We start from the raw sequence: 10,000 nt of genomic DNA on the forward strand, positions 1-10,000 counted from the left end.
CTTCTAAATCAGTGGCCATGGTGTATGATTTAGCTGAAATTATACAGTCATCTTGCCTTTGCCAGTTGAAAGTACTGCATCATAATGTTTCTATAACACCTGTCAAAAGAGTACGAGAAAGAGTGAATTCCAGCATCCTGACTTCTGACTACATCCTAAACACACCCAAACCTCAGTACTGTTTCTATACATGACCACTAGAGTACAGTAAAGATACAATTATCCAACTGAATTGTGCTGCTGTGCTGCTTTGCCACTTTGCGGCTGGCTTAGCTGTCTGTCGCGGAGCTGCTTCACCGTCGGCTGCTTTTCTGCTACACTGCTTGTCTTCACTGCGCTGTCCCTGGCCTGATTATCACAGGGTGCTCAACCTGACGGAGCCATCTTCGGCTAAAAACGTCTGAAGTGCGCCGGCAGGCAACGACACAGGGGCACTGTAGCCTACTCCTGGGTGTGTGTGTGGTTGTGGCGTGTAGGGTGTTTGCTGTCGTACTCTTTATTGTAGGATTGTGGTATGCAACTGTGTGTGGTTCGAATATTAGTAAACGTGTCTTGGTTTTATAATTATGTGATGCACTGTCCTGTCTGGCTAATCACTCTGTCAGATCAATTTTAGTTCAGGTTTATTTATTCTTGTGTTGTAACCCCTGAGTGTGCTAGGGTCTTGCTGAGTTTTCCTGCTTGTAGTATTATAGTTTTTGTTGTTTTGTGTTATAAAGTATCCGAATGAGAGTTGAAACCGTCTTTATTCACAACTACAGTTTACACCAAGAGCATCCATGTGTGTCAAGGTACCGCTAACAACATAACTAATAAAGTGAAGTTAATCCCGCGAGACCCACTCATAGTACGGTAACACTTTAGGATCAAACAGTTAAACAGTACAGCTATCTACATCCCCCTTCTTTAGCTGCGGCTCCTGAACATGAGAAAAATAGAAATCACACACTTCTGCACTAACAGCAGTTTTATAATAGAAATGTAAATATGATCTGGTTTACTTAAAAGTAACTCTGTGAGTGGCCCACAACTAAATGCATTGTCAACAGAATAAAACATTATGCAGATCACGAAGAACAAAGTATTATTTCTGACATTTTGGATTCATTAAACAACAGCAGCTATCTCAGTTCATGTATTTTCTATTTGGCCTAGAGGCTCTGCCAGACCTAGTGAGATACATGGAAGTGGAGACTCGAACTGGGCTTTTGGCCTGTGGTTCTACGCGTTGCTGGGATGCCACGCCTTGCTGGGATGCAATGGTGGGAGACTTTTCTGGACTTGGTTGTCTGTGACACTGTTCTGCTGGTGTTTGTTCAGCTCTTTCAGTCCTTTGTATTTTGTCCATGTCAGGGTCAAGTGTGTAACCTGTTGTGTTCAATTCATCAGTGTCTGTGACGCTCTTTGGAGGCTGTGGCTCCATCACTGGCAGGATGTGGCGTCGGTTACGCCTGTATTCCTTCCCTTCAGAGTCTACCACATATGAGCGTGGCTCATCACACTTTCGCTTCACAATTCCAACTGGTTTACCTGCCTGTTTGGTCTGCTCGACTTGGTAGACCTGCATTGGCTCTTGAAGTGGTTCTGCTTCCCGCAGTTGTGACACTGTTGGCCAAAAGCTGGACACTGGTCACGTTTCGCTGGATGGGTTCCCCCACAATTTCGGCAGCTGGAGTGATGAATTTTCTTTCACAGTTTGCCTCATTTTGCTGTAAACTTTTTTATGTTTTATTTGTACAGCATCCACACTGGCGGTTGTCGCAGTTTTTGGCGTGGAGAGGATTTTGCTATATTTTTCAGTGAGTTCGCTAATTTGGCAAATGCGTATTGCTTTGGACAGTGTTAGGTCAGTCTCTTTTAGCAGTGTGCGTCTGGCACCTTCTCTACCTATTCCACAGACCAGTCTGTCTCTTATCAGTTCGTTTTCCAGTGCACCAAAATTGCAGTTTTTAGCCTGATTTCTCAGTGTACTCACATATGCCTCGATTGTTTCGCCAGGTTTTTGGTGTCTGGTGTTGAAGTTGTACCTCTCCATTATCACGTTTGTTTCAGGGTTGCATATTTCTTTAAACTTTCTTTTCAGACATTCGTGGTCCTCTCTGGATTCTTCTGCAACAACGACGTCGCCATCTTCTCCTAGTACCGCGGGCGCATAGGTGAATGACCCTCCCTCTCTATGGCCTCTGGTCCTGCGAGGTTGAGGAGTATATAAGCTCTCGTATGGGCAGGTTTATCACTGTGTGCGGCGGCAATGAAGATATCGTATTCTCTTTCAAACTTGCGCCAGTGCTCTGCCACATTCTCGTCAAAAACGAGAGGGTCCGGACGTCTGAATCCATCTGCCATTTCGATGTTGTTGCTTACCGCAGTCGAGACTTCAAAGTTAACGTGGGCTACTTCTTAGAGATGAAGTTGTCTGAGTGATGTCTTCAGGAACGATATCCCACTTCTGTCACCATGTTTTTTGTGTTATAAAGTATCCGAATGAGAGTTGAAACCGTTTTTTCACAACTACAGTTTGCACCAAGAGCATCCATGTGTGTCAAGCTCCCGCTAACAACATAACTAATAACGTGAAGTTAATCCCGCAAGACCCACTCATAGTACGGTAACACTTTAGGATCAAACAGTTAAACAGTACAGCTATCTACAGTTTTGATTTTTGGTAATGGTTTTACACCCAAGGATTGAGTTTGGAGTTTTAATTAGATTTTGATCCATTTTGATTTACTTATGGTTTGATTTTTGGTTGGGGGTTCATCTAATTTGTTGTGTTTTCTTTCTTTCTTTTGGTGGTTAAACTCAGCCAGCCATGGATGCTTAGCCCCTTGGAGGCCCACACATCAAAGCCCTCCTACCAATGCCAGTGCATCTGCGAATGTTGTCCTTTTTCTTTATACCTTGATCTAAAATAAATGATATGCTTTTGTGTAACTGTGCATCTCTGTGTCTGTCATTCAGTTGATTGGCCTGTGCTTTGGGGACAATTTGAGCCATAGCTCGGCTTTGAGTGGGGGTGCACGGGGCTGTGGAGCAAGTCTCACAGAAGCCTAAACTCCATGCAGTCTTCCCACCACAATGGCACCCAGCATTTAAGACGATTTCATAGCTAAGTTAAACATATCCAAACCTAGGGAACTGTTTAAATTCAATTCAATTAAATTCAATTCAATTTTATTTATATAGCGCCATAACAATACAATTGTCTCTAGGCGCTTTACAGAGCCCAGAGCCTGAAACCCCCTTAGTGCAAGCACAATGGCAACACGGGCAAGAAAAAACTCCCTGTTAGTCAGGAAGGAACCTTAAGCAGAACCACGGCACATAAGGGGGAACCCATCTGCTTGAGGTCGGCCGGGTGGAGATAGGAAGGGGGGAATGACCACTAGAGTGCAGTAAAGATACAATTATCCAACTGAATTAAATAACACCTGACTCTTCTAATCACTCTTGAAGGTGTCGTGTATAGTCTTTTTTTTGTCAAATACAATATACATATAATATAAATATAATAATATTGTGCCACTCTGAATGAGCAATGAAGAGATATTTGCAGATGGTACCCTTGTAATATTTACCTTTGTCACCCACAACCAACCTACTCCGAACCATCAGGGTGGCGCCCTAGGTGCCTCATCTTGTGTGTCAGGAAGCGTGCATGTGTGATAACCTTTCCTTGGCTAGACAAATTAAGCAAACACAAATAAAGGAGTGGTTCACTTTTTACAATATAAATTGCAACCCCCTGATAACATGGTGAATACAAATTGCGCTTTTTGAGACCCCCTAATAGATGGTGGTACACGTCTGAAGGATTTGGAACCAGCAAAAGACAACGCCAGAGGCTAGCTCGGCATCTGACTTGCATCCTTTTGTCTCTTTGAGCTCTCACCAACGAGTAAAAGCCAGTCCAGGACTGACTCGTTTGGTCTCTTGCTCGGTTACTCTTTTTTCTTTCTTCTCTTCCTCACTTCCTCTGACAATGTCTTCCTCTGTTTCTTCGCCATCTCTTACATGATGTCCATACAGAGAATACTTTGCTAGCTTCTTCTTACAGCTAACAGAAGGGTCTAATTGTGTGACGTGGTGCCGTACAGCATTACCTCGTTATTGTGAGAGGTGTCAGGCCCTGTTCACCAAAGTTACATAGTGCAATACCAGGCGTGCTGTGGCAGTGCAACAGACACCATTCTCCGTATTACAAGTCAGTGTACCACCAAAAGGATTTTGAAGCTGTTATTTTCAGGTAAAACTGTTACATTTTGCTACTTTAACTGGTGGAATGCAGCAATCAGGAATTTGTATTTATGACCTAACTTGCAAGCTCTTTACCACAGATGAACAGTGTGAGTCCTATATGTTGTTTACATGTTTATGTTTCCTTTCCATATGGGAAACAACAGTAAACAACAAAAAGCCTTACTTGCTTTATACCCTCTATTTTTTGGTTCCCCAGACTTCCCTTGTCTTAAGCTTTGTTGGCTCCTTAGCAAGGATACACACACACACACACACACACACACACACACACACACACACACACACACACATACACACTGTGAGGGACGGGCGGTCACCCCACGTTGTTTTGGGGAGGTTGCGACTGGACTGGGTGGTGTTGTTGGAAGAAGGGTGCAGGAGATGGTTGCTTGTATATAAAAATATATTCTTATTTATTTACCGGGGGATTCTTTTGTATCCACCCCGAAACAGGTCTATACCATAAACAAACAAATATTCACAAACACAAAAGATGGCCGCACTGAAAGTGCTACAGACATAAGGCAGAACTAGGCATATTATTCAGCATGCTAGGCACAGGTTACTCACAGGTTCACAAGGAACATATCTCAAGCACAAGTTCAGAAGGAACATATTAACACAGCACACGTTCTTTAGGAACATATCTAAAGCACCAGTTCAGAAGGAACATATTAACACAGCACACGTTCTCTAGGAACATACTTAAAGCACCTAACAGTATCCACACAGCTAGATACTACATACACTTAACCTCACAGCAGGTAAGTGTTTCCTAAATGCAAACACCTTGCACAGTCTCATGCCTTTTCTCAAAGTTCTCCCATGGCCATCTCAAGTGGTAAGAAAGTCTCCTCATGAACAGGGGCCGCCAGCTGAGTTCAATTGAGCTTTGGTCTTCCGGGTCCAGCCACTATGGTGGGGGAGTATCAAACCATTGTGGCGGGGGGTCCACCCCACACCAGGGCCGAACTCCTGATGAGACAGTGAGAAGGGGAAGAAATTATTTCACCTTCACACACACACACTCACACATACACCCTCACACACATCACACTTGTCTTAAGCTTGTGGATCCTTGGCCGAGGATACTGTAGTGTCACACACACACATGCACACACACGCACACGCACGCACTCACACACACACACACACACACACACACACTCACACACACGCTTGTTTTAGCTTTGTGGATCCTTAGCGAGGATACTGTAGTGTCATTCTTTGCATGGGTGTTTGACCTCGTTTCTAGACTTGTCAGTGAGAGGTCCCATCTGAGACTAAAGTAACTCATTGCAAACAGGTATTTTGTTTTATTTGGAAGAAAACTGTGGGGCTTACATTTCTATAGCTGTTTGCCTTTTTGTGTGTATGAAAATGGTGCTGATGTATTAGGATGTGTGGCGAGCTATAGAGGTGAATTAAACTCAGACACTAGATGTGCCTCACTCTAGTCTAGATGTGTCAGGAAGACCACAGTTGTGTGCCTCACTCTAGTCTAGATGTGTCAGGAAGACCACAGTTGTGTGCCTCACTCTAGTCTAGATGTGTCAGGAAGACCACAGTTGTGTGCCTCACTCTTAGATGTGTCAGGAAGACCACAGTTGTGTGCATCACTCTAGACTAGATGTGTCAGGAAGACCACAGTTGTGTGCCTCACTCTAGTCTAGATGTGTCAGGAAGACCACAGTTGTGTTGCCTCATTCTAGATGTGTCAGGAAGACCACAGTTGTGTGCCTCACTCTAGATGTGTCAGGAAGACCACAGTTGTGTGCCTCACTCTAGTCTAGATGTGTCTGGAAGACCACAGTTGTGTGCCTCACTCTAGATGTGTCAGGAAGACCACAGTTGTGTGCCTCACTCTAGTCTAGATGTGTCAGGAAGACCACAGTTGTGTGCCTCACTCTAGTCTAGATGTGTCTGGAAGACCACAGTTTTGTGCCTCACTCTAGATGTGTCAGGAAGACCACAGTTGTGTGCCTCACTCTAGTCTAGATGTGTCAGGAAGACCACAGTTGTGTGCCTCACTCTAGTCTAGATGTGTCAGGAAGCAGGTCGGTTAGACTGCACTTCATTATTTTTGTAAAAGCGGGGTGACTTCATTTTCACTTTGTGTTCCATGTGTGACTGTGTATTTGATGATGAGCCCTGGTGTTACCCCCCCCCCCTCCCCCTGACAATGCCTGTTTTCAATGAGATACTGTAATAACAGCAATAGATAAATAAGGAAGCATGTTTGTAAGACATTTAAAAAAATGGAGTTCATGTTTGTTGACTACTGCATTTTCTTTTTGTGTCCCAGATTGAACGGTGAATTTGATAATCTGTTCACAGAGTCTGTCAGGATGTCTAGATATTTCTGTCCTGACATAGATGGGACAGTCACATCCAGAGGTACAACCTATGCCCATGTCTGGCCAGAGGACTGTGTATGGAAAAGAAATGGATGAACATGGGACGAGTTGTAAAACGGTACTAAAAAAATGATTTATTGAGTTGTGCATTTATGGAGTTGTGCTGCTTTGCTGGGGCCTCGAGGATCTCCTCCAGAAAGAGAATCTTCTCCTCGGCCTGATCGCTCTCTCCTCCGCCTGAGCTGCACGATCCTCTTCTGCTTTGGCTTTTTTCTCTTCCTTTGCTTTCTTTTCTCTTCCTTTGCTTCTCCTTTTCTCCAGTTTTTCATCCTCCTTTTTGTCCTCAGCCTGCTGCTTCTTTATTTGTATCCACTCAGCCTTGTTATTTTTCGTAAATTTTTTCCTCCAACTTCTTGGTCTTTATCGATGCAGCTGCCCTGATTTTCTCTTCCTGATCTGCTTTCTCAGCCATGAGACGTTTCATCTTCTGCTCACATTTTTGGTCAATCTTAAACCGCAGTTTCTGGTTCTGCTGAATGATCTGCTTAATGTCTTTGTGGCAGCAGAAGGTCTAAGAACAATGAAAGGTACAGGCATAATAGTTCAATGATTATAATACTCAATACAAGCAGTTTATTATAGCTTTTTCTTGGCAACTGTGTAATAAGGTACCTGGAAACTATCGTTAAGGCAAGCCTTGTTGTTCTGGAGCTTCATCCATCCATCCCTCAGCATCCAGGTTCTGAGAACCAGAGGGATACCCTCTGCGCTACCGGTCCCTTGGGTAGAGGCGTTTGACTCCTGAGGACCACAAACACAGCACTTTGTTAGTGTTCCTGCGTGTTGTGTGGGAAAAAAGTGAATGTCTTTAGAGGATCTCCTAGTCAGGGTGTCGTGTGTAAAGAAAAGGGCCACTTCTCACCATCCACTTGCCAGCTTGATGCTTAAACTCCTTCAGCATTTTCTGTTTAATGGAGGCTGCCGCCAGTGCTGCTGTCAGGGTGACGTTCTCCCTCTCCTCGGTCCACCTGTTCAAGTTGGCAGAGTCGATAATAAATTGCTCTGTCTCTTTTGCAATCCTTTTATCTTGGTCATCGTCTTCCTTCAGCTCTCGACGAAACAGAAGTGTCCTGTGCTTCTTCTCCAGGGCATACCTGTTGACTCTCTCCTTCTCTCTCTCGTCTTTCACCCTCTCTACCTCGCGATTAATTATTGAGAGGGAGTCACGGCACTTCTCCTGCTCTTCTTTTCTCACAATTTCTGCAGATGCTTCCAGTCTTTGAGTCTCTTTCTGTCTCTCTTCTCTCTCACACTCTGTGGTGGCCTCTAGCTCCATCATGTCCTGCAGCATCTTCTCCATGGTCATCCTCATGGCCTGCTCTTTCTGCTGGGTCTCCTCAACCATATCAGCAAATACCATCTCCAGCTCCCTTGCCAAGGTCTCGCTCATGGCTAACCTCAAAGCCTCACTAAGGCGATTCATTATGGAAATCTTGAGAAAATTAAAAGTAAAATATTATTATCTTATTTAGCATTTGAATTACTTTCTGTGGCCATCTCAGTCAATGGATGTACAGCAATCATTTCTGAATAGCACCCCTGAACTGCTTTTACAATGAACCACCCGTATTTTACATACAATAAAAATGTACAGGCATTCATTTGATATTTTCCCATATTGTATGTGTATTTGTGAAATTAAATCCTGCTTAACTGAGTCTTGAGTATTTAACGTGAACTACCTTGAAAAAAGTTGATCTAATCTCTCGTAGTCCTGATGAAATGCTGTACTGATCCGATGTGCTCCCGTTCCGTCGTGAGTATGTGCTCAAAATGATGATCAATGTCTTGCCTGCTCGTTTAGTCAAACGTGATGCAAACATAGAACGTGACGCGACAATAGCCTGTTGCACGCTAGCTATTATTCCATCATTCTAATGTACGGGTTTGCGTAATATAAGTACATTTGCATACTCCAAGTAGGAACGTTACCGTCCATGTTAATAATAATAATAATAATAATAATAAACTTTATTTGTATAGCACCTTTCATACAAAACAATGCAGCTCAAAGTGCTTAACAGCAAAGCAATTACGTGCACAAAGAAATGACATGCACAGTGATCCACATAAAAATATACATCAAATAAACATAAAGCATAAAACATAAAAACTAGATATGTTAAGTGATTGTTCATTAAATATCACAAAAACCTGTCTTTTTCAACACCACATTAATACGTTGGCTTCATGGGTGGGGATGAGCGCTTAACCTGCCCCATACCATCCCTCAGTTTGTTTGTGAAGATCATTTTATGAATAATCCCATGAGAATAATAATACAAACTAAAGTAGCCTATAGGTTAAACTTTAAAGGGTCCATACATGATTTCAAGATATTTAGGCAACATCACTACATGTTACATAAAGTATTATTACTCCCACTTTCACGATATCTTGTCTAAAACTATTACAAAGTTGTACGGTATCGTTGTACAGCCTATTTTTGCAGAACGGCACGGTACAGCATAGCGTCGTTGTAGATTATCGTTGCGAGTCCTGTCGACTCGTCAGGAATAGTTGACCAGCGATGACTGTATAGAAGCGGAGATAGGCCACAGCACATCACACAGAAAACTGTATTGAATTTGTCAAGTTCATTTTTATTTAGTGGTTCCAACGATAGAGCAAAGTCTTTGTAGCCTATCGTGAAAGGATTGAGTTTGAAAGGTGAAACGATGTCATACCCAACAGGAACTCTGCTGCAAAGTACAGCTCGCTGCCCTTCTAAATCAGTGGCCATGGTGTATGATTTAGCTGAAATTATACAGTCATCTTGCCTTTGCCAGTTGAAAGTAGCCTACTGCATCATAATGTTTCTATAACACCTGTCAAAAGAGATTACGAGAGAGAGTGAATTCCAGCATCCTGACTTCTGACTACATCCTAAACACACCCAAACCTCAGTACTCTTTCTATACATGACCACTACTACAGTAAAGATACAATTATCCAACTGAATTGTGCTGCTTTGCCACTTGGCGGCTGGCTTAGCTGTCTGTCGCGGAGCTGCTTCACCGTCGGCTGCTTTTCTGCTACACTGCTTGTCTTCACTGCGCTGTCCCTGGCCTGATTATCACAGGGTGCTCAACCTGACGGAGCCATCTTCGGCTAAAAAACGTCTGAAGTGCGCCGGCAGGCCACGACACAGGGGCATTGTAGCCTACTCCTGGGTTGTGTGGTGTGGTTGTGGCGTGTAGGGTGTTTTGCTGTGCGTACTCTTTATTGTAGGATTGTGGTATGCAACTGGGTGTGGTTCGAATATTAGTAAACGTGTCTTGGTTTTATAATTATGTGATGCACTGTCCTGTCTGGCCAATCAC

Source organism: Clupea harengus, chromosome 10, assembly GCF_900700415.2.
Source record: "Clupea harengus chromosome 10, Ch_v2.0.2, whole genome shotgun sequence".
NCBI classification, from domain to species: Eukaryota; Metazoa; Chordata; class Actinopteri; order Clupeiformes; family Clupeidae; genus Clupea; species Clupea harengus.